The sequence below is a fragment of the Lissotriton vulgaris genome, chromosome 3_1 (assembly GCF_964263255.1).
Source record: "Lissotriton vulgaris chromosome 3_1, aLisVul1.2, whole genome shotgun sequence".
Classification (NCBI taxonomy): Eukaryota; Metazoa; Chordata; class Amphibia; order Caudata; family Salamandridae; genus Lissotriton; species Lissotriton vulgaris.
In genome coordinates, this window is record NC_141689.1 from 340,845,408 (window position 1) to 340,871,993 (window position 26,586).

Genomic DNA, 26,586 nt, shown 5'->3' on the forward strand with positions numbered 1-26,586 from the left:
TTTCTTGCATTGGTATGCCCTCACTTTTTGCTGAACTGCTGATGTGCTTTCACTGAGTGTGCCCTGAGCTCCTGCCAACCAGGTGCCCAGGGTCTGTGTTCCTTCCCTAAAACTATGTTGAAACTAAAACCCAATTGGCATCTCTGGCCACCTGTCAGCCCCTAATAGATGGTACCCCTAGGTACCCAGGGCATGGTGCCCAGAGAAGACCCCTAAGGGCTGCATCACTTATTGTGCCACCCTTAGAGACCCTGTACCCTGACACCCACACACTGCCTTTGCAGGCTGAGTGTCTAAGTAGAGTACTAAACAAAGAGTCGACATGGCACACATCCCCGTGTGCCATGCCCACAAAACCCACTGCCCTGGCATACCTCAGTCACCCCTCTAGCCGGGTGCCCTATGCCAGAGGTGTGGGCACAGGTGCACGAGCCCTGTGCCCCTACAGTGCCCAGGGCCATTCCTGGGCACTGTAAATGCAGTGATGCCATTAAGAGTATATGGTGCTGGGAGGTCATCATTACGAACTCCACAGCAACATAATGGCTACACTGAAGACTGACAACTTAGATATCAAACTTCTCAGCACATTAAACCCACACTGATGCCAGTGTAGGATTTAATGTAAAATGCACCAGAGGGCAACTTAGAGATGCCCCCTGAAAACATAACCTACAATCCACATGTGGTCTGTGAGGCTGCCACACAGCAGACATGTTGCTGGACCCCTGGGTGGAGAGCCCCCTGCTCTCCTGGGCCTGCAACAATGCACATCCTGGGCGAGGTGCTAGGTCTCCTCCCCCAGGATGGGCAGGGGGAAGCTTCAAAGGCCTGCCGCCTTTGTGAGCTTCTCCAGACCACTTGCTGTACTCAGCAACTGGCCCCCACCAGTTTTGACACACACTCTAGCGGAAAGACTGGTGGGAAACCCTACGTCAGGAAGGGGGGTGTGAAAGCCTGTGCCAACCCCACCCCTCAGGTGGGAGAGGCGAGGTGAAGCATGACCCCGGGCTAAGGCCATCTTCAAGATGGGGAGCCCTGCCCAATCACAGCTAGGCCCCTCCCCCCCTCCCATAGGAGAGGGGCAGATTAGGGGTTGTACCCACCCAAGGACAGGGACCTATTCGTCCTTGCCATTGCCCTACTTGTAACGCCCCTAAATTCAGTATTTAGGGGGTACCCTGAACCTTCCTTCCTCAGATTCCGATAAGAAAACAAGAAAGATCAAGAAGACGACCCACCGTGCAGCTGCTAACAGGACGACACCAACTGACTTGGCCCCAGCCCTACTGGCCTGTCGACCCTGGAACCGGCCTCTGATAAATCCCGGCAACTCCTGCAGACAGCAACCTTGGACAACTCGGAGGACCTACCTGCCTTGACCCTCTGAAAGACTGGGACTCCCCTGAGCAGAGGCTCTGCTCCAACAACCATACCCCTGATGCCAGCCAGAAACCGCAAATCCAGTCCACTCTGTACCCGCCGAGCCCGGCCTGTGCCAGAGTGACCCAAGACCACGAGGACGTCCCCCCAGCGACTGGGACCCGAAGTCCAGTGCCCAAAGACCCTCCTCGACGACCCAGATGACGCCTGCAGCCTCAGAACCAGGGGCCCCTCCAACCGTGACCAGCCGAGGGTAAGATTTCCCGACACCCAAAGACACCCCTGCACCCAGTGCCCCACGGCTCCCTGTGCCCTTCTACGGGGTACTTACCTCTTCTCCAAGATCCCAACTTACCTCTCGAAGTGGTGGTCGCACCTGAAAAATCTCTTTCCCCGAGCCTGCAGCCTTTGTTCACTTTGTAACTTTTCCATTGGATAACATTGAGCGCCCGACGGCTCAAAAGCACCCTGCACCCAGCAGCCCGAGTGCCGCTGGAAGTGCCACTACTACCCTACTATACTTCCCCACTTGCCCTGAGTAAGTGAATAGGGGCTCAACTCCCACCGCCGCGTGGCCTGCCTGCTTGCAGCCACCAACCAAAGGCATCCTACCCTCCATAGGATTGAATGGGCCCACTCGCTCTGAACCCGGCTTCCCCTGTGCCGCTGAGGGTGTAACAACAGTACCTTTCCGACCCTGGGAGACCCCCGAGTCTATGCCCAGAACCTTAACCTCACCAGTCGAGTACTCACCTGAAAGCCGATAACTCACTTTCCTTCCATAGGCTAACATTGACTGGTTTTCACTGAAATTTCTTCAAAGTGTCGATTTTTGAAACTTTAAAATATTCTTCTAAAATCAGCCGAATAACGATATCCAAAATACTCACCTGGGATCAGGAGAGAAGCCAGTGCTGTACTTTCTAGTTCAGTATTGAACCGCAAAAGTAAACTTAACTGTACTTACCAGTTACCTGCATTTTCTCCCATAGGAAACCATTGACTGATTTTCTCTGAAACTTCTTTTAAGTGTCGATTTTTGCAAATTACAAATATTCCTTAAAAATCATCCCAACTACTGAAACATAAATACTTAACAGTCTTAGATAGAGGTCCCAGTGCTTGACCTAGGAGTCCAGTACTGGATTACAAAAGTAACAAGAACCTACTTTACCTGTGACTTGAATTTCCTTCCATAGGATAACATTGCTAGTTTTTCTCCGAAAAGTTTCTGCGTCAACTTTGAAAATACATTTATATCCTTTAAAAATTACAATTGTAACACAAACGCTTTTACTTAACTGTTTACTGCTCAGGTCCCGGGACTGAATCCAGGATCCAGTCCTGTGGTTAGCAAAGTAATCCTGAAAGTAATCAATTACATTTCTATAGAAAAACCCATTGAGCTCAATGTTAAATTGTGTTTAGAATTGTGTTGCCTATTGCAACCGCAGTAACTATTGTACTTACCAAGTCTATTGCCTCTCTGCACAGTAATTACCAAAGGTCACTCATATTGAGAAAAGGATATTTTGATACCTGTTGGTTCTAAAATAAAACAACTATATCTTTTGATATAAAAACAATTGGCCTAGGGTTCAGTTCTTGAGTGTGTGAAACCTTTTGCTGACTGAGTGTGTACAACAAATAGTTTACACGGTCCTCTGATACAGCCTTACTGCTCGACCAAGCTACCACTTTAGAGAGTAAGGTCAGATCTGACTTTAACCTCTGTTATACCTCTGGAGAGTGGGGACTCTATACACACTGTACCTTACTTTGGTTCAGTATATATAGAGCCACTTTCTTACAAGGCCCGCCTTAAAACAAAAGCAATTTATTCTTCAAAGTGACTATCCAGTTGAGATAAATGTTCATTAGCTGGAATTTGTCTATATTTACCGCCCGGTGCTGACCCCTAATGGAAATGGGTGTGGTCATGACGGAACGGTTCAGTCATGAGCACAGCTCAACCGATGCTCATGACGGAACCGTTCCGTCATGAGCATCGAAGGGGTTAAGATGATGCTTGCATCAACCTTTTTAAATTAGTTCCAATTCTAACCAATTCTTAGCGTGATATGGCTCCACTATTACTTACAGGTCGAACTGAACCTTGGAAATATGATAAAACAAGCATTTACAATGCAATGGTCTCGGCATTATTAAAGGTAGAGCTATTGGCATTACCCAGTACATTTTTTTTCCTTTTTATTTTTTTTAAACATAAATAAATGGTATTGTCATTTACAATGGGAATAGGTGAGCATTAGAGAGTAGTAGAGAGTATTCGCTGACACAGAGCCACACACACACCGAGCTTCCCCCACACACACACACAGAGCCACACACAGAGAGCCCCACACACACACAGAGCCACAAACACACAGAGCCACACACACACAGAGCCCCCCCACACACACAAAGCGCCACACACACACACACACAAAGCGCCACACACACACACAAAGCGCCACACACACACACAAAGCGCCTCCCACACACACACAGAGCACCACCCACCCACACACACAGAGCCACCCACACACACCGAGCCCCCCACACACACACAGAGCCCCCCCACACGCACAGAGCACCCCACACACACACAGCCCCCCACACACACACACAGAGCCCCCCACACACACACAGAGCCCCCCCCACACACACACAGAGCCCTCCCCACACACACACAGAGCCCCCCCCACACACAGAGCCCCCACACACACAGAGCCCCCCACACACACACAGAGCCCCCCACACACACACACACAGCCCCCCACACACACACACAGAGCCCCCCACACACACAGAGCCCCCCACACACACAGAGCCCCCCCCACACACACACACACAGAGCCCCCCACACACACACACACACAGAGCCCCCCACACACACACACACACAGAGCCCCATAAGAAATCCATCCGCATCTCAACCAGCTCAGACGTCAATCTCGCCAACTCTGAACACCTTCACTTCCAGATCCACACCGACCCCAAAACCACACTCAGAGGCACCCTCCTGTACAGGCCACCAGGACCCCGCGCACAATTTAGTGAAGACATCACGGACTTCATCACTCCACACGCGCTCCCCTCCGATGATTACATCCTTCTGGGAGACCTCAACTTTCACCTTGAAAAGAACAACAACCGCAACACCACCTCCCTTTTGGACAACCTCGCCAACCTCGGACTTAAACAACTTGTCACTTCCCCCACCCACATCGCAGGTCACACACTCGACCCTATCTTCACCTCCAGCAAACATGTCTCCTTCAGCCACACCACAGCTCTCCTTTGGACTGACCACAGCTGCGTTCACTTTACCTACAACAAGCCCACATCCAACAACCACCCCCAACCCACTCTGCAAAGAAACTGGAACAAAATCACCATCGACCAGATCTCCTCATCGCTTCTTCAAAACCCCCCAGCCCACTCCTCAAACCCAGACCAAGCAGCCACCAACCTCACCCAATGGTTATTCAACAGCGCCGACATCCTAGCACCACTGAAAAAACGACAAATCAAACTAGGCAGCAAGAAGGCCTCCTGGTTCAACGATGATCTTAAGAAATCCAAGAAACTCTGTCGCTCACTGGAGAAGGCCTGGAAAAAAGACCCAACCACCAGCACCAAGGACGCCTTCAAAAACGCCACCCGCATACACCACCGACTGATCCGGAATGCCAAGAAAGCCGCCTTCAAGGACCGACTAGATAACAACACCCACAACAGCAAGGAATTATTCAACATCGTCAAGGAATTCACCAACCCCAAAGCCAAGTCCAACGACATCACCCCCTCTCAAGCCCTCTGCGACTCCCTAGCCTCATTCTTCCACAACAAAATTGCTGACATCCACAACAGCTTCGACAACCGACCCGAAGACCAACCCACCCAACCCCCTGCAGGACCCCCACCCCCCCTGAACATCCTCAATGACTGGAAGCCAATCTGCACTGAGGACACCATCCGTCTGATGAACTCTATCCACTCAGGATCCCCCACGGACCCATGCCCTCACCACATCTTTAACAAAGCAGACTCCATTATAGCACCGCACCTCCGAGACGTCATCAACTGCTCCCTCAACAGTGAAGTAGTGTGGCTCACTGGTTAGAGGCGGCAGACCCGAGAGCAGAGGACGGCCCGGGACCAGGGTTCGATTCCCGGCGCGGCAGGTTTCTGGACCAGGGTCAGCGGACTCGATAATTCTCTCGCCTCGGTGCCCACTCTGATCAGCGATCACACTCGGCAACTCTGGGCATTAGCTTGCCTCATCTTCACTAACGGCCCCACCAGACCGCAGGGGATGCCAGGTCTCACCCTGGAGATACCCATTAAGGGACCATCTCTCAGGGAAGCCAGGAAGGGTTTCGCAGCGGTCGAAGCGCCTTGGGACCCTACGGGTAAGTAGTGCGCTATATAAATGCCTATACAACTCCGCAACCTTCCCGGAATGCTGGAAACATGCCGAACTCAGCGCCCTCCTGAAGAAACCCACAGCTGACCCCACCGAACTCAAAAACTACCGCCCTATCTCACTCCTTCCATTCCCGACCAAAGTCATCTAGAAAGCGGTCAACAACCAGCTCGCCGCATTCCTCGAAACCAACAAATCCCTTGACTCCTCACAATCCGGCTTCCGAGCCAAGCACAGCACTGAAACCGCCCTTATCGCAGCAACAGACGACATTCGAACTCTACTGGACAATGGAGACACAGTCGCCCTCATCCTCCTCGACCTCTCCGCAGCCTTCGACAAGGTCTGTCATAGCACCCTTTTACAACGCCTCAGAAACGTCGGAATCCAAGGAAAAGCACTGGAATGGATCACCTCGTTCCTCACCAGAAGAACCCAGAGAGTCCGCCTTCCACCATTCAAGTCAGAGGCCACTGAAGTCATCTGCAGCGTACCACAAGGATCTTCAATCAGCCCCACCCTCTTCAACGTATACATGAGCCCCCTCGCGGCCATCGCACGCCAACATAACCTCAACATCATCTCCTACGCTGATGACACTCAACTGATCTTCTCACTCACCAAAGACCCTAACACCGCCAAAACCAACCTGCATGAAGGAATGAAAGAAGTAGCCGAATGGATGAAGCACAGCCGTCTGAAACTGAACTCAGACAAAACAGAAATCCTCATCCTAGGCACCTCCCCCTCCGCCTGGGATGACTCTTGGTGGCCAGAGGCCCTTGGAAAAGCACCCATCCCGACTGACCACGCACGGAACCTGGGCGTCATCCTGGATTCCTCACTCTCGATGAACAGACAAGTCAACGCCGTTTCTTCATCTTGCTTCAACATTCTTCGCATGCTCAAAAAACATTTCGCTGGATCCCCACCGAAACTAGAAAAACAGTCACCCACGCTCTGGTCACGAGCCGTCTGGACTACGGAAACACCCTCTACGCCGGTACCACCGCAAAACTCCAGAAAAAACTCCAACGCATCCAGAACGCTTCAGCCAGGCTCATACTAGACATCCCGCGTAAAGATAACATCTCTGGACACCTGAAAAACCTCCACTGGCTCCCCGTCAATAAGAGGATTACTTTCCGGCTCCTAACCCACGCACACAAAGCGCTCTACGAAATCGGATCCGAATGCCTCAACACAAGACTGTCCTTCTACACCCCCTCCCGCCAGCTACGATCCGCCAACCAAGCCCTTGCCACTGTACCTCGCATCAACAAAACCACCATGGGAGGTAGATCCTTTTCCTACCTGGCAGCTAAAACCTGGAACTCACTTCCCACTCACCTTCGCCTTACTCAGAACCACCTAGCATTCAGAAAGCAACTTAAAACGTGGATATTTGAGAAGTAATTCCCCACACTTCTCCAAGCGCCTTGAGACCCTCTGGGTATGTAGCGCGCTATATAAATTTATTGACTTGACTTGACACACACACAGAGCCCCCCACACACACACAGAGCCCCCCACACACACACAGAGCCCCCCACACACACACAGAGCCCCCCCACACACACAGAGCCCCCCCCACACACACAGAGCCCCCCCCACACACAGAGCGCCACACACACACACAGAGCGCCACACACACACACAGAGCGCCACACACACAGAGCCCCACACACACAGAGCCCACATACACACACAGCCCACATACACACACAGAGCCCACATACACACACAGAGCCCACATACACACACAGAGCCCCCACACACACAGAGCCCCCCCACACACACAGAGCCACCCCACACACACAGAGCCACCCCACACACACAACCCCCCCACACACACAACCCCCACACACACAGAGCCTCCCACACACAGAGCCCCCCACCCACACAGAGCCCCCCACCCACACAGAGCCCCCCACACACACAGAGCCCCCCCACACACACAGAGCCCCCCCACACACACAGAGCCCCCCCACAAACACACACAGAGCCCCCCCAAACACACACAGAGCCCCCCCAAACACACACAGAGCCCCCCCCAAACACACACAGAGCCCCCCCCCAAACACACACAGAGCCCCCCCCCAAACACACACAGAGCCCTCCCCACAAACACAGAGCCCCACCCTCGCGAGGCACCCGTTTCTTTGCCTTCCACACAGGGTGGTGGTAGGGTATTCACCAGCGGGGTCGATCTGTCCATCCGGGCAACGAAGTCACACTTCGCGAGCCCACGTTGTCCGGCATCATCGCTAGTGTTTCCAGTGAGTGGGGGGGGTTGGAGTGGGGGGGTGGGGGGAGTGGGTCATGTCGGCCCCATCTTGTGCGCCATGAGGGTGCCGGGGACCCTGCGAACAGCCCAATATTATCGGAAGGGGTGGTGGGTGGGGGGGGTTATGTCCGCCCCATCTTGTGCGCCACGAGGGTGCCGGGAGCCCTGTGAACAGCCCAATATTATCGGAAGGGGTGGTGGGTGGGGGGGTTATGTCCGCCCCATCTTGTGCGCCACGAGGGTGGCGGGGGCCCTGCGAACATTAGAGTAGTAGAGAGTGTTTGCGGACACAGAGCCACACACACACAGAGCCACACACAGAGAGCCCCACACACACACAGCCCCACACACACACACAGACCCCCCCACACACACACACAGAGCCCAAACACACACAGAGCCCAAACACACACAGAGCCCAAACACACAGAGCCCCAAACACACACAGAGCCCCCCACACACCCACACACAGAGCCCCACCCACACACACAGAGCCCCACCCCCACACACACACACAGAGCCCCACACACACACAGAGCCCCACACACACACAGAGCCCCACACACACACAGCCCCCCCCCACACACACACACACAGAGCCACACACACACAGAGCCACACACACACAGAGCCACACACACACAGAGCCACACACACACAGAGCCACACACAGAGCCCCAAACACACACCGACCAACATACAGAGCCACCCACACACACAGAGCCACACACAGAGCCCCCCACCCACACACAGAGCCCCCCCACCCACACACAGAGCCCCCCCACACACACAGAGCTCTCCCCCCACACACAGAGCCCCCCCCACACACACAGAGCCCCACCCTCATGAGGCACCTGGCTCTCTGCCTTCCACACAGGGTGGTGGTAGGGTATTCACCAGCGGGGTCGAGTGGTAGCCACCGCTCTGTTCATCCGGGCAACGAAGTCGCACTTCGCGAGCCCACGTTGTCCGGCATCATCGCTAGTGTTTGCGGTGAGTGGGGGGGTTGGGGTAGTGGGTGGGGGGGGGGGGGAGTAGGTCATGTCGGCCCCATCTTGTGCGCCATGAGTGTGCCGGGGGCCATGCGAACAGCCCAATATTATCGGAAGGGGTGGTGGGTGGGGGGGGGGGGTTATGTCCGCCCCATCTAGTGCGCCACGAGGGTGCCGGGGGCCATGCGAACAGCCCAATATTATCGGAAGGGGTGGTGGGTGGGGGGGGGGTTATGTCCGCCCCATCTAGTGCGCCAAGAGGGTGGCGGGGGCCCTGCGAGCATTAGAGTAGTAGAGAGTATTCGCGGATACAGACCCCCCCACACACACACACAGACCCCCCCCCACACACACACACACACACACAGAGCCCCACCCACACACACAGAGCCCCACCCACACACACAGAGCCCCACCCACACACACAGAGCCCCACCCACACACAGAGCCACACACACACAGAGCCCCACCCACACACACACCGAGCCCCACCCACACACACACCGAGCCCCACCCACACACACACCGAGCGCCACCCACACACACACCGAGCCCCACACAGAGCCCCACACAGAGCCCCACACAGAGCCCCACACAGAGCCCCACACAGAGCCCCACACAGAGCAACATACAGAGCCACACACAGAGCCCCACACAGAGCCCCACCCACACACAGAGCCCCACCCACCCACACACACAGAGCCCCACCCACACACACACACCGAGCCCCACCCACACACACACACCGAGCCCCACCCACACACACACCGAGCCCCACCCACACACACACCGAGCCCCACCCACACACACACCGAGCCCCACCCACACACACACCGAGCCCCACCCACACACACACCGAGCCCCACCCACACACACACCGAGCCCCACCCACACACACACCGAGCCCCACCCACACACACACCGAGCCCCACCCACACACACACCGAGCCCCACCCACACACACACCGAGCCCCACACAGAGCCCCACACAGAGCCCCACACACACACACACAGAGCCCCACACAGAGCCCCACACAGAGCCCCACACAGAGCCCCACACAGAGCCCCACACAGAGCCCCACACAGAGCCCCACACAGAGCCCCACACAGAGCCCCACACAGAGCCCCACACAGAGCCCCACACAGAGCCCCACACAGAGCCCCACACAGAGCCCCACACACACACCGAGCAACATACAGAGCCACACACACAGAGCCACACAGAGCCCCACACAGAGCCCCACACAGACATACAGAGCCCCAATAAACACACACAGAGCCCCAATAAACACACACAGAGCCCCACCCACACACAGAGCTCCACACACACACAGAGCCACACACAGAGCCACACACACACACACAGAGCCCCCCCCCACACACACACACAGAGCCACCCAAACACACAGAGAGCCCCCCAAACACACACAGAGCCCCCCAAACACACACAGAGCCCCCCAAACACACAGAGACCCCCCCCCACACACACACACACACAGAGCCCCCCCCACACACACACACAGAGCCCCCCCCACACACACACACACAGAGCCCCCCACACACACACACAGAGAGCCCCCCACACACACAGAGAGCCCCACACACACACAGAGAGCCCCACACACACACAGAGAGCCCCCCACACACACAGATCCACACACACACAGATCCACACACAGAGCCACACACACACACACAGAGCCGCACACAGAGCCCCACACAGAGCCCCACACACACAGAGAGCCCCCCAAACACACACAGAGAGCCCCCCAAACACACACAGAGAGCCCCCCCCACACACACACACACAGAGCCCCCCACACACACAGAGAGCACCCCCCACACACACACAGAGAGCACCCCCCACACACACACACAGAGACCCACACACACACACACAGAGACCCACACACACACAGAGCCCCCCACACACTCACATCCCCCCACACACACAGAGCCCCCCACACACACAGAGCCCCCCCACACACACAGAGCGCCCCCACACACACAGAGCGCCCCCACACACACAGAGAGCCCCCCACACACACAGAGAGCCCCCCACACACACAGAGCCCCCCATACACACAGAGCCCCCCATACACACAGAGAGCCCCCACACACACAAAGCCCCCCCACACACACAAAGCCCCCCCACACACACAAAGCCCCCACACACACACAAAGCCCCCCCACACACACAAAGCCCCCCACACACAAAGCCCCCCCACACACAAAGCCCCCCCACACACACAAAGCCCCCCCACACACACAAAGCCCCCCACACACACAAAGCCCCCCCCACACACAAAGCCCCCCCCACACACAAAGCCCTCCACACACACAAAGCCCCCCACACACACAAAGCCCCCCACACACACAAAGCCCCCCACACACACAAAGCCCCCCACACACACACAGGCCCCCCACACACACAGCCCCCTCACACACACACAGCCCCCCACACACACAGCCCCCCCACACACAGAGCCCCCCACACACAGAGCCCCCCACACACACACAGACCCCCCCACACACAGAGCCCCACACACACCGAGCCCCACCCACACACACACAGAGCCCCACCCACACACACACACAGAGCCCCACCCACACACACACCGAGCCCCACCCACACACACACCGAGCCCCACCCACACACACACCGAGCCCCACCCACACACACACCGAGCCCCACCCACACACACACCGAGCCCCACCCACACACACACCGAGCCCCACACACACACACACACCGAGCCCCACACACACACACACAGAGCCACACACACACACACACACACAGAGCCCCACACAGAGCCCCACACAGAGCCCCACACAGAGAGCCCCACACAGAGAGCCCCACACAGAGAGCCCCACACAGAGAGCCCCACACAGAGAGCCCCACACAGAGAGCCCCACACAGAGAGCCCCACACAGAGAGCCCCACACAGAGCAACATACAGAGCAACATACAGAGCCACACACACACACAGAGGCACACAGAGCCACACACAGAGCCCCACACAGAGCCCCACACAGACACACAGAGCCCCAATAAACACACACAGAGCCCCAATAAACACACACAGAGCCCCACCCACACACAGAGCTCCACACACACACAGAGCCACACACAGAGCCACACACACACACAGAGCCACACACACACACACAGAGCCACACACAGAGCCCCCCCCCACACACACAGAGCCACCCAAACACACAGAGAGCCCCCCAAACACACACACAGAGCCCCCCCACACACACACACAGAGCCCCCCACACACAGAGCCCCCCCCACACACACACACAGCCCCCCCACACACAGAGCCCCCTACACACAGAGCCCCCCCCACACACACACACAGAGCCCCTCCCCCCACACACAGAGCCCCCCCCCCACACACAGAGCCCCCCCCCACACACAGAGCCCCCCACACACACAGAGCCCCCCACACACACAGAGCCCCCCCACACACACACCGAGCCCCCCACACACACAGAGCCCCACTCACACACACACCGAGCCCCCCACACACACACACACACACCGAGCCCCACACACACACACACACCGAGCCCCACACACACACCGAGCCCCACACACACACACAACCCCCCACACACACAGAGCCCCACACACACACCGAGCAACATACAGAGCCACACACACACACACACACACACACACACAGAGAGCCACACACAGAGCCACACCCACACACACAGAGCCCCACCCACACACACAGAGCCCCAATAAACACACAGAGCCACACACAGAGCCACACACACACACACAGAGCCACAAACTCACACAGAGCCACACACACACACAGAGAGCCCCCCAAACACACACAGAGAGCCCCCCACACACACAGAGAGCCCCCACACACACACACAGAGCCCCCACACACACACACAGAACCCCCCACACATAGAGAGCCCCCCACACATAGAGAGCCCCCCACACACAGAGCCCCCCACACACAGAGCCCCCCACACAGAGCCCCCCACACAGAGCCCCCCACACACACAGAGAGCCCCCCACACACACAGAGAGCCGCCCCCCCCAAACACAGAGAGCCCCCCAGACACACAAAGCCCACCACACACACACACAAAGCCCCCCACACACAAAGCCCCCCACACACACACAAAGCCCCCCACACACACACAAAGCCCCCCACACACACACAAAGCCCCCCACACACACACAAAGCCCCCCCCACACACACAAAGCCCCCCACACACACACAAAGCCCCCCACACACACACAAAGCCCCCCCCACACACAAAGCCCCCCCCCACACACACAGCCCCCCACACACACAGAGCCCCCCACACACACAGAGCCCCACACACACACAGAGCCCCCCCACACACACAGAGCCCCACACACACACACAGAGCCCCCCACACACACAGAGTCCCCCACACACAGAGCCCCCCCCACACACACAGAGCCCCCCCCCACACACAGAGCCCCCCCACACACACAGAGCCCCCTCACACACACAGAGCCCCCTACACACAGAGCCCCCCACACACACACAGAGCCCCCCCCCCACACACACAGAGCCCCCCCACACACACAGAGCCCCCCCACACACACAGAGAGCCCCGCACACACACAGAGCCCCCCACACACACAGAGCCCCCCACACACACAGAGCCCCCCCCACACACAGAGCCCCCCACACACACAGAGCCCCACACACACACAGAGCCCCCCCCACACACACAGGCCCCCTCCACACACACAGGCCCCCTCCACACAGAGCCCCACCCCCACACACACAGATCCCCACCCCCACACACACAGAGCCCCACCCCCACACACACAGAGCCCCCCCACACACACAGATCCCCCTCCACACACACAGAGCCCCACACACACACACACACACACACACACACACACACACAGAGTCTCACACAAACACACAGAGCCCCACACAAACACACAGAGCCCCACACAAACACACAGAGCCCCACACAAACACACAGAACCCCACACAAACACACAGAACCCCACACAAACACACAGAACCCCACACAAACACACAGAGCCCCACACAAACACACAAAGCCCCACACAAACACCCTGCTCTGCGGCCTGCAACATGACTGCAACCTGGACCACCCGTATCTCCGGGAGGGTCCTGCGAACCGGACCCTTTGCAGTCTTACCCGCAACTAAACAACCCCGCACCAGGCTGCCTAACCCCTCGTGGCCACCCACCTTGGGACACAGTCCTATAGGAGAAGACGGATTCCTGGAACGGCACTGTGTGGCCTGGGTGATCACGGAAATGGGTTTATGCTGCGCTACCAGGCAAGCTGGAGAACCCTGGGGCACCCTATATTTCTTCTCCAAACGAGGAAGAAGCGCCAGAATAGAATTTGGCGTCTGCATCAGTTTGACACCCTAATTCCAGATAAAGTTAATTATGGGCACTGCATGGACTCTTGAAATCATGAAGAAAACAGTCCTCATCCTTCAGAACCATAGGGAGTTTAAAGCGCAGCGCCGCTCGTTCCATAAGTTGGTGAAAACCAGCTATATCAACAGGGGGGGAATCCCCTGGACCCAAAGGGGGCGGCGACGGTGTCTGAATCTGATAATTGTCCCAGTCCGCCATGGTCCCATCATCATCATTATCAACTTACCAAACTTCCCGATCTGGGCAAACGTCATCATCCTCATAAACAGCTGCCTGAATCTGAATAGATGGTGCAGATGTTGCAGATGGCCCTGGCAGTGCAGTAGAGGAAAAAGCTGCTTTAGTTGCAGTCACCGTAGGCTGAGGAGATCCATGGTGAGACGGTGGAAATCATCTATTATAGTCCTCCAACATGTATTGGAGATTAGAAATGAGGGAGAGCGCTATTTGTGCTGGGGGAACCGGAGTAGAAGGTTCCTCCTCATGGAAGTAATGATCTTCCTGATAGTCCTCATAGTCATGACATTTTATGACCAGCTCCGAAGGGCTTCGAGCTGCCCGAAATCTATCATCTTCCTCCTCATCCGAACTAGAGTCATGTTCCGAACCTGTAGCAAAAAGAGGAGATGGAGGCCGAGAGTGACATGGAATCGGAAGTTCATCCAAAGACACCTGTCGACGGTGGAGCAGAGGGTCAACAGAAGGAGTCCCAGAACCGGATGATGAAATTGGCACTAGAGGCAATGATGCGAAGGTAGACGTCGACGACAGTAACCCCCTCGACAAGACAACCACCATCGACGAAGCCGTCGACGACGATACCACCGCCGTCAACGAAGCCGCCGTCGACTGATCCGCTGACGACAAAACAGCCATCGACGGAGAACCCACCGACGAAGAGGCTCTCTTCACAGAATGCGGCGACGAAGATTTTGACGTCGACGAGACTCCCTTTTTGACGTCGACGAGGAGATCGGAATCGTCAACGAGAAAGATTTGAAGTTCACACACACCATCTTCAACACGGCCGACGTCGACGCAGCTGCCGTCGACGACCCGCTGGAACAAGTGGTCGTCACTGTCGTCGTCAGAGAGCGAGAGACGGCAGATCTAGTCGTCGGACAGGCCGTCGGCGCTCCCGTCGACGAATTAGCATGTTTTTTAGTGGAAACATGTGTAGAAGGAGCCATGGACGCCTGAGAGTCAGATCTTGAGGGCGTAGGCATAGCAGGAAGAGTTGGAGACACAGCAGGAGCCTTCTGGAGTAGAAGCTTCCTCTTCTTTAGGAATGGAGATGGCAAGTCCTGCACACTGCTATGCTTAGCAGTCGCTCTAAACACACCTGAAGCAAAGCTTTCTGCATCAGAAAGAGGTGAATCCTTATCCTTCAACCTCTGCAACCACAGGAGGAGACACCCTTCCCTGTCCTTTAGGGTCTTGGTTGAGAAAGTCCTGCAAATTTTACATTGCCTACCTCATGCTCTGGATAGAGGCAGTAAATACACTTCTTGTGAGGGTCCTCTGAGAAGAGCCACAATTTCCCACAAGAAGCACATGGTCGAAACAGAGACTTCTTACTTTAAGACATCCCAAAAACTGTAGAAATCCACAAAGAATTTGAAAAAACTGAGCAGAGCTTAGGGAGACTCCCTTGACACGACGTGCGGTAGAAAATCTGTGGGCCTGAGCCTCTGAGGAGAATGTTCTAGAGGGGAGCTTGCACCTGATTGGCTATAGTTCGGACTAGCATAATGACATGGATATGCTATGAAAGTGCTTTTTTTTTCTTTTAATGTATTCCTATGTGTTAATGCTAACCTTGGTACTATGAGTATTTATGGTTTTAGGGGGCGGAGCTTGCCGAGCTGGGAAATGGCCGCGCTCTAGGCGAGCTCTCCCGATCAAGCCACAATCCTCTCATGATCCTGGGTGTCTGACTGCTGGAGGCCGTAACAACCCTGCATAACCTGCACGAGAGAAGAGCCTACCGTCCTCCACAGATTCTTCCGGTGCCTCTACACTCTGTTTTCGGGCCTGCCCGAGCCCTCCCGGTGATCGGAGGGGTACGCTTCCCAGCGCACGAGACCACGTCGCCACTACCCGAGCCCGGGGCTCTGGACGAATGAAGTGGGCCTGCTGTGAGGGTGGCGGCGTCTGAGCTCACGCTGCGCGCCCATCGGCGGATGCGTGAGAGGCTGCCCTCCCGGAGCTGCCGTCCTGTGCCTAGCGGCGGCATTGCTGTGGGCCGCCACCCCCCCAGAGGGGCTCCAGCGGGCCTCCACGGGGCCGAGAGACCCCCGAGGTAGGAGCGACGCGGCTGCCCCGTGCGGGGGAGCTCTTCCTCTGTTGGTGCTGCCGGCTGCTGCGGGGTTGGGGCGGCAGCGAGGGAGTCAAGACACTTGCTGACCTGCTGGCTCTACCAGAGGTCCTCTCTAGGCGGTGGGGACTATGCTGTAGCGGTCACCCTTTGGCCACCTTGGGAGCGGGCCTTTGTTCCACTGCTGTGTGGTGGTCTGAACTGATTGAGGCGCAGGCAACTGCTCTCTCGCTACATCGCCCACCTCTGTGATCTGGTGCGCCGTGGCCTGTGGCCCCTGGAAGACCATCATACCTGCTGGACAGCTGAAGGACCCTCAGGTACCAGCCCGGTCTCGAATTTAGGGCCTATTCTCTGCTTTACCACTGGAGCGCCTACCACGTGCTAAACCTCATAGCGCAGACTCCTTTGCGTCCTGTGTCTTGTCGGCGGCGGTGTCACTGGTGCATACCTGGGCTCTCTGCCTGGGATTCCCCTCGTCGTTGTCCCCCTGCGGCAGGCAGCCATGGGCAAGCCGGATAAAACCCAGCCTAGGCTGCAGTTCGACAGTCAGCGAAAAACGCTGATGACGCCTGCTGACCAGTCCGGTCGAAGCCAGACAAAAGCATCTCCTCCTGCCGCGCAATCCACAATGGATGTCCAGGCGATGTTTGCAACTATACAGTCCACCCTCACCAACATTGAGGGGAAGATAGATTCGCTAGCATACCGTGTGGACCGCATGTCGCAGCGGCTGGATAAACATACGGAGCGCATCGATATGGCGGAGCGCCGCATATCAGATGCGGACGACACTGCGCAACAGCTCGAACTGAAACATAAGAAGGTGGACAAAATCCTGCAGAGTTTGGCGGCGAAGACTGAGGATTTGGAGGCGCTGTCCTGGCGCTGGAATCTACGCATTCTGGGAGTGGCGGAGACCACACGGACTGGTAATATGGAGACAATTGTTGAGACTCTTCTTTCCACCATCCTTGGCCGGGATATTTTTTCACCAGTCTTTATCGTGGAGCAGGCGCATCGCACTTTGGCGCCGCCACCTGCGCCCGGGGCACGACCCCGCCCTATAATAGCTAAACTCTTAAATTACAGAGATAGGGATGCGGCGCTCAAAAAGGCTCGAGAGCTGGGGGCACTAAATCATTAAGGGATGAATAGCTCTATTTATCCGGATTTCACATCGCAGGTCCAGGAGGCGAGAAAACGATATCTGGAGGTAAAAAAGAAACTGAAAGACAGTGACATTCCCTATGCCATGCTTTACCCAGCACGCCTGAAAATAATCATAGATGGGAAAAGCACGATCTGTAACACCCTGCAAGAAGTACTCAAGTTTCTGCAGGCGAACCATCCACATGTCTTGCGACGTAAATCACAGCGCGGACATCAGGCAGAGCAAGGCCTTCCTTCTGATGCTGAATAACTGATCTTCCCTAAGTAGCTGTACTATGAGGGATTGCACAATGCCGGTCTAAGGGTGTCCCCACCCTACGTTTGCTCTTTGCCCTATATTGTTTACTACTGAGAACTGACACTGGCAGATAAGATAGTGTGACTAATGGCTGTACCTAATTTAAGTCTGACGTTGCGGCTTAGCACACCATGACACCCTATGTGTTTTATGGAATAGGCTTGATCCCCCAGCATTCACCTAGCTGGGGTTTATAGCGAGCAACTGCCACCCCCCTGATTGACCCACATTGTTTGACCCCGTCCTGTGGACACCCTGGGATTGTGTGTGTTGAATGGTAGTGGTTTTTCCCTTTTGTTTTCTCTTCCTTTTTCCTCTTCCGTTCTAGGTTGTGTATATCGGGCAGCGGCTTTGTCAATAGTGGGATGGCGAAGTGGGTGGGGGAGGTGGGGGGTGTTTGTTACGGTTGGAGCGCTTACTGCATTGGTTTGTCTATTGATCCAGGAGAATGCACAGATGATCATGACGCACATGGTATATGTATCTTACACTAAAATATTGGTATGGCAGGGGTGCGACCTTTGAAACTCATGCATGGAATATTCGAGGCCTTAATTGTCCCAAAAAAATCAGGCAGGTTTTTGCATATCTAGACCGACATTCCGTGGATTTGGCGCTCCTGCAGTAAACTCATTTGCTCCCTAGCAAAGCGAAAACACTGGGCTACAGATGGGCTGCACACGCGATGGGCTTCAACGTACTCTTCGTATGTACGTGGAGTGTCGATCCTTATACGTAAGGGCACACAGTTTAGCTTGGATCAAACACATATTGACCCAGAAAGTAGATACGTCATTGAAACAGGTCTCCTCCGGGACACTAAAGTGGGTGTCATCAAAACCTACGGGCCTAATACAGATGATACGATTTTTTTCCTAACCCTTTTATCCAAGATGCGGGAACTGCCACCCTTGGAAAGGATATGGGGGGGGGGGGGAGATCTAAACACGACATTAGACACTGCGTTAGATAGATCTCACAATACTACTGAACACCATAAGAGCGCAGTTTCAGCGATCCTTAGTGGCATGACGGAATTTCAGATCCATGATGTATGGCGAGAGCGTCACCCCAATCTTCAGGAGAGCACTCACCCGTCCACTGTCCATAACAGCTGGTCTAGGCTAGACTACTGGTTGCTGACGGACCATGCCTCCACCTGGGCTAAGGATATTCAGCATCTTCCCAGAAACTTATCGGACCATAAACCAGTTACTCTGTCATTTAAGGACCCCACGTATGCACCACCTCCTTTTGTCTGGCGGTTCAATGCAACAGGTTTGTTGGATCCCTTGTACAAAGAGGCAATACATACTGCAATAGAAGAGTTTTTCATACATAATGCCCAATCTGTAGATAATGCAGGTACACTGTGGGAAGCCTTCAAGGCAAAAATCAGGGGAGTCTGTATAGGTACCTCTGCAGGTATACTGAACGATATACGAACGCAGTTGGAGAACTGCAAGGACAATATTCGCTTGCTAGAGACTGAATATGATGCCACTCACAACGCCGCCACACTAGGGACCCTGCGTGCCGAGGTAAATCGATATAACGAGTTGGCAGATGACGAAATGAAGTACACGTCTCAAATTCACAGGGCGCGTAGACTGGGAGAGGTAGGCCGACCGGGACGCATACTGGCGCAGAAGATATGCACAGAGCACAGGCAACATAAAGTCACGCAGATAGAGGATAATGAGGGACTAACGCACTAGAACACTCCCGGGATATTGGACACCTTTGTGGACACATATAGGGAATTTTACACTACACAACACACAGCAATAGAGCCAGAGATTTTAAAATATATTGAGGACATAGCATTGGCATGGCTGTCAGATGCCCACCAGGAATACCTGGCGCAACCAATAACAGAGGAGGAAACATTATTGGCCATTAAAGCTTTGCCAAATGGGAAATCACCGGGCCCGATGGGTTCACCGGAGAGTTTTATAAAGCATTCTCGGATATGTTGATACCACATCTCCTTGAAATGTATGATGAGGCCTATAATAATGAGATTCTCCTGCAGTCGCTCGGAGAGGGGCTCATAGTGGCTCTGTTAAAACCAGATAAGTGCCCTACGAAGGCGGAGTCGTATCGACCTCTGTCGTTAATCAACACAGATGTGAAAATACTGGCAAAGATCATTGCCACAAGATTACAACCCCTTATGTCTACCATAATCCTTCCCGATCAATCCGGCTTTATCCCTGAAAGATCCACGACTCATAACTTGTGCACGATCTTTGCACTTCTACACCAGCTAAACCCAGATCTACAGGCAGTGGCGGTCTTCCTGGATGCCGCCAAAGCTTTCGATTCTGTGGAATGGCCTTATATGTTTACGATTCTGCGTCAGATTGGTCTATCCCCGCGTCTAATAACGTGGATCACTCTTCTATACACTAAACCCACGGCACGCATTAAAGTCAACGGATACATCTCTGATAGTGTACCTATCCAGCGCGGCACCAGACAGGGCTGCCCGCTGTCCCCATCCTCTTTTCGATTGCGCTGGAACCCCTCGCTTGTAAAGTACGCCAGAAGTATGCTCACACTGCACTTGGTTTCCGTTTGCGGCCCATAAGTATATCGCTATATGCCGATGACATGGTATTATACCTTTATGATCCTGAGAGTAATCTTTCCCCGCTATTACGAGAATATGTGAAATTCGGCCGGCACTCTGGCCTGCACATTAACTGGAGTAAATCTGCAGTGATGCCACCTACTGCGTGCACAATGGCCCCACATATGGATTTCCCCCTCATGTGGCAGGATGACCCCATTAAATATCTTGGGCTCTGGATACATAGAGATGCGGAACTAGTGATGAGACAGAACTACGGAGTTGCGATTGACCGCATGGAAACGCAAATACAAAGATGGATCACACTCCCTCTCTCACTAGCCGATCGCATATCCCTGGGTAAAATGGTGCTGTTGCCCAGGTTGCTGTACCTATTCATCAACATACCGATTACACCCCCTTCTTCGGTATTTGCCAGAATCCGTACGAAGGCTCGAGTGAGTCTTCACACACTTTCCCTCCCTTACAGTGCGGGTGGCTTCACAGTGCCTGATATTTACCTCTGCTATTTATGTGCTCAGGCGCATTTCGTCTATTACTGGTATCATCCAGTGCAATATTTGCCTCATTTTGCGGTGGAAGACGGCGGCACGAACCCTATACCGCTGACTAGCACACTCACACATGTTCGGCCTCACCTTACTTCACGGGACATAAACACGGTGTGCACAACTTCTCAGGCCTGGCAGCGGATCAGCCAACTAGCACACAAGACCCCAATATATGCTCCCAACCTCCCTTCGGCACACCACCCCGGATTATCAGTGAAGCTGGAAAAAAACAACATGTCTCTTTTAGAACAGGTGGGCATATCTAACCTAGGTGACTTATACCCAAATGGCTCGTTCATCACTCCAGGGGACTTGTCCTATATAAACAATCAGTCGCTACTTTTTCGATTCCTGTATCACAGATTAAAAGCCGCTGCCCGGGTCTTATACCCTTCTTTTCCGGATGTACCCCCTACACTGCAACCGTTACAAATGGTTCTCACCTCGAGCACTCAAACACATCTCATATCACGACTATATAAACAGATACAGTCGGAGATTGGAGCAGATACATCGAGGGCTCGCGATAAGTGGTCCACCTTACTAGATACCGCCCTAACGGAGGAGGACTGGACTGCCTGCTGTACACTGATCACGTTGCTGACACCAAATAGCAATCTACGACTTATCCATTATAACTACATACACCAAGTATATCACACCCCAGCCAAACTATGTAAATATAAGTTATGGGATGCAGCCAGCTGCAAACGCTGTGGGATGGATCAAGCTGATTTTGCACATCTTGCACGGGGTTGTGGGAGGGTGCAGCGATATTGGGAAACGGTGACTGGTCACTTGGGGCGGATGGTCTACTGCACATTGGCATGCACCCCACGGCTATGCCTACTGGACCTCGACATACCACTACGGTCCTTGAGAAAGAAATTGGTAGCAGTTATGTTACTACTTGCGAAGCAACGGGTTTCTATGTGCTGGGACAGTAAAAAAGCCCCGGCGTTCAGGGATTGGATACTGGACGCTGTGTACTGCCGTGACAACATTATGTTATATGCGGAAGAATTACCAGCTGCTTCAAGGCCCTCAGACATCGGGGGACTGTAGGAGGGTGGATGCCCGACTATGGTTACCCCCAACTTTTTGCCTGGTGTTTTGCTGGTTTTCCGACTTAGTTGACCTGGGACCCTGCTATTCAGGGCCCCAGGCCTACTGCTCTCTCTGTAAAATGGATTCCATGTACCTTAGGTACATATCTAATTGGATACTGAGTCACCTTATCAGTCCCTGTACAGTGTACCTTAGGTAACTCAGGGCATAGGTGTACCCAGGGCCTACCAGGGGCTGCAGCATGTATTATGCCACCCCTGGCTGGCCATCTAAATCTGACACAACTGGCTGCACGACAGCTGGGGCAAGGTGGTGTAATCACCCTTTGCTTTAGATATAGTATACCTATATCTAACCCTAAAATAGACACAAGTATTCCTATCAGTCACTCCTATGGCAGGCCTTAACAATCCTGAAGGCAGAGTGCTTGGGATTATGTGAGATGGTGCTCTGGCATGAGCTGAGCCCGTCTGCAGCTAGCGGAACCAAGTCCTAATAGCTGTTCTATGATAACGCGTACCATATACTCTTAAGTGCATTATAATCCTCGCGGTTATTTGCTATCTTTAGTATCGCTTTATCAAAACATGTAGAGTAAGGTGTCATAAGAATTGGAATACTAACCCCTCACCAATTCTGGCGACGGGGTTAGCATTCCACCCTTCTAGAGGGACACGACATGTATGTAACTGTGAACCCCGGTTAAAGTTAACTCGAGCCTCAGCATCACAAAATGGATGCTGCCACCACAAACACAAGTCTGACCCCCTGCAGCTGGGAGTCCTTCCAGCGAGGGGATCTTGGACAAAGGGTTTCCTGTCAGGGGCGGTGCTAGCACCATCCCAGACAGGGTTTTGTGTATCCTAGGTAGGCAGGGCTGAATAGGAAGGTGACTGCAAGTGGCACCCCGGTGCTCACTGTGCATCTGCCAGTTTGAACCAGTTCCAGGGGCACACCAGCCCCTGAGCTGGGGAAAGTCCGGCATGGGGGAGGGGTGTAACCACCCCCCTTCCTGGTCCCCACCCATGGGCAGGACCTAGTCCCGTACCAGCCCCTTTCTTTAGAATAAAGGTGGGAGCGGGGACCCTTCCAAATTAGATCATCTTTGAATCCTGAAACTACTTTCTACGAAAGGAACTCAAGACTTCTTCCTAAGATTTCTCCCTTGTGACTAAGGAGTAGTCACCCTGCAGCAGCAGGCACCAACTAAGTATCTGCGGTTTGCTAAGACGTCCTTCCTCCGGAACCAGACCGACCAGCACGACGAGACCCGGACTCCCTGCCCTCTCTGACCTCTACCTGCCTCTACAGCACAGCTGAGAACCGTGGGTGCGACGAGACCAGTGGACCCGGCGACCATCAGAACCAGCTCGACACTGACCCAGCACGACCGCCGAGGGACCCTCGAGTGGGTGCATTTGGGTAAGAGAAGCCCCAACCCCAAGCAGCACGAGCACCGAAGACCAGCCCCCCAGCATCCACCAGATCTGCGTGGGGCCCTTTTGCTTCTGTGTCGTTTGCCACGTTGTCCGGTCACTTCCCCGTTGGCTAGTGACCCTCTCGACGACGTCCTACGTTTTCTTCACAGCTGGTCTAGCTCCTCTAGACTGGCCCTAGGCTCCTCCTGAAGGAGACCTTCCTCGGACCCTCCTGGTCCACCCAAGACGCCATTTTGTGTCGCCACGTGGGCTTGCCATAGCCAAAGCTTGTTGCCTCCTTCACCGGATCCAGCATCGCCAGCAGCAGACATCCGACGTGGGACAGCTCGCAGACCTCCAGCCTGGTCGACATCAGCGCCCCTGGTCCGTGCAGCAGCAGAATCCAGTGTCACCTCTTCGCCTGGCTGAGTGACCTCGTCCGGTGCCATCCTGGTGCCCACCTAATCACTGGCTAGTGATTCAGAACTTGGTCCCCTCTGCTTACAGGTACTCTTCTTCAGCTGATCCAGTCCTTGGATCAGCCCGGAACATCTTCACTGGTCGCCTGCCAGCAACTTCCACTTCAGGCTCCTGGTTCGTCAACGAATATTCCCGCCGACACTTGAACCCTATGCAGCCGCAGCCCCTGGGCTAGGTAAACCGAGTACCACGGTGCTCCAGCGTAGACCAACTCTCCAAGTGTCTAGATCCACTTTCGTTTTTGACCTACCTAGTCGGGTTCGTCCGAGAACACTAACTTTTGCATTTACTAGTATCCATAGACTTTGTCCCGCATTACGCGTGAGAGTTCCCACTCTGCACACGGCGTTCCTAGACCACCTGCTTCTAATCTAAGCGTTCAGCACTGTAGGCCTAGCGATTCCAAAGTCTCTGAGAATAGTACTTACTTGCTAGTAATTTCGCATTCCACTTTTGTAGTATATGGTTTTCCGTGCCCCTCGGGCATTTGCGTAACTTGTGCGACTTTCGGTATTTCTTTAAGAGCTTTGTATTGTACTTAGCGCCCTGTCCTCATAAAGAGACCAGGGCTGTTGTGTTATAAATAAATATCCTTTTATTTTCATAACAACTTGTGTGGTGTCCTTTCACTTGGTGTTCAAGGGGTATATGTGATGGTATAACAGCTGGCTTAACACGCCCTCTAGAGTTTAGCCTAAAGACTGCTCTTGTCCATGCTACTAGGATAGCTGGTCTATAAGGTTGACTTACAACCAATCATCAATAAGGGTCGTTAGGACTGATACATAGTGATCACTAGAATAGTGAGCACTGCATATCAGGCCAACTTCTCACAGGGACCACTTACTTATTATTTGCGAGAACATCCCGATTTGCTTAAGGAAACCCCTGACTAATTGCTTTGATTGCAGATACATTTCATATGGTTTGATTTATTATTATATGTGCTATGTGTGCTCAGACATGAAATAATTGGATGCTCTGTATTATGGATCTCTCTGTTGCATTGCGCATTCTATGCTGGTTATGACTGTGACCGCTGGTTTGTAACTGTTCTTGATAAAACCGATAAATAAAATACATTTAAAAAAATGAGTATTTATGGTTTTAGAATGTATGTAGTTATGTTTTTATATGCATATATGATTGGTTTTATTGCTATTTTATTTACCGTGGGGCTCCCACTTGACGACGGGGAATATTCAAGCATGTGAATCTATGAAAGACACCCCAATACTGGTGAACTATGGGAAGACGCCCTAGAGGTCGGACCCTTGGACGTCGACCGCTGCTGGTCAGTCGGTGTCCTCGACGTCGGCTCTGACCTCGACAAAGACCTGTGACGGGTTTGAGAGGTTGATCTAGAGTGCCTCGACGCCGACCTTGAAAGAGGTGGCGGAGATCTCGACGTCGACTTCCTGGATGTCGGTAGCCTCTTCGACCGAGATTTCTCATGCCTCGAGCACAAAGCATGTCTCGACTTCGACTTATGTCTCGACGGCGATCGTGATCTTTACCTCCTACGCTTTTCAGGTCTCAACGTCGATCTACTCCTCACCCTCGACGTGTATCTACTTCTCACCTTCGACGTGGATTTTACTGCAATCGACACCACATGTCTCGACGTCGATAAGCTCTTCGCCGGCGATCTTGTTTCTTCCACCGTTTTCGACGCCGACTTACTTCTAAAAGGTGATGTCTTCGACAACGATTTCACTGTTTTCACTGGCCTTGAAGTTGACAGCGCCAACGGCGATCTAGACTTGATGCTTTTTCTTACTCCTACCATCAGGAGAAGCAGATCTTTGACGTTTTCTGGGAGAGGAGGGCCTTCCAGATGAAAGTTGACTTCCTGGGCCCTTTTCATGATGTTTCCCTCTCTCCATGAGTCCAAGAAGTTGAATCTTCTCGCTCTCCTTCAAAATCCTCCTGGAAAGTTGAAGGCAGTGGTGACATGTCTCTGAGTCATGAGAAGAAGGCAAACACACCACACAAACTGAATGAGGATTGGTTTTGGACATCTTCTTCCCACAGGAAGGACACTTGTAAAATAAAGGTGGCATATCTGACTAAAAAATAGAAACCAATTAGTCAGAAAAGATTGAAAAATACCACCAACAATCAGAAATATCCAAAAAAGTAGGAAA

General features: G+C 53.9%; 1 protein-coding gene across 2 annotated transcripts in view; it reads right to left on the reverse strand.

Moving 5' to 3' along the window:
• Positions 1 to 26,586, reverse strand: part of NUP155 (nucleoporin 155) — an 871,946-nt gene that overhangs the window by 757,297 nt on the left and 88,063 nt on the right. The gene's annotated exons all lie outside the window — the stretch shown is intronic.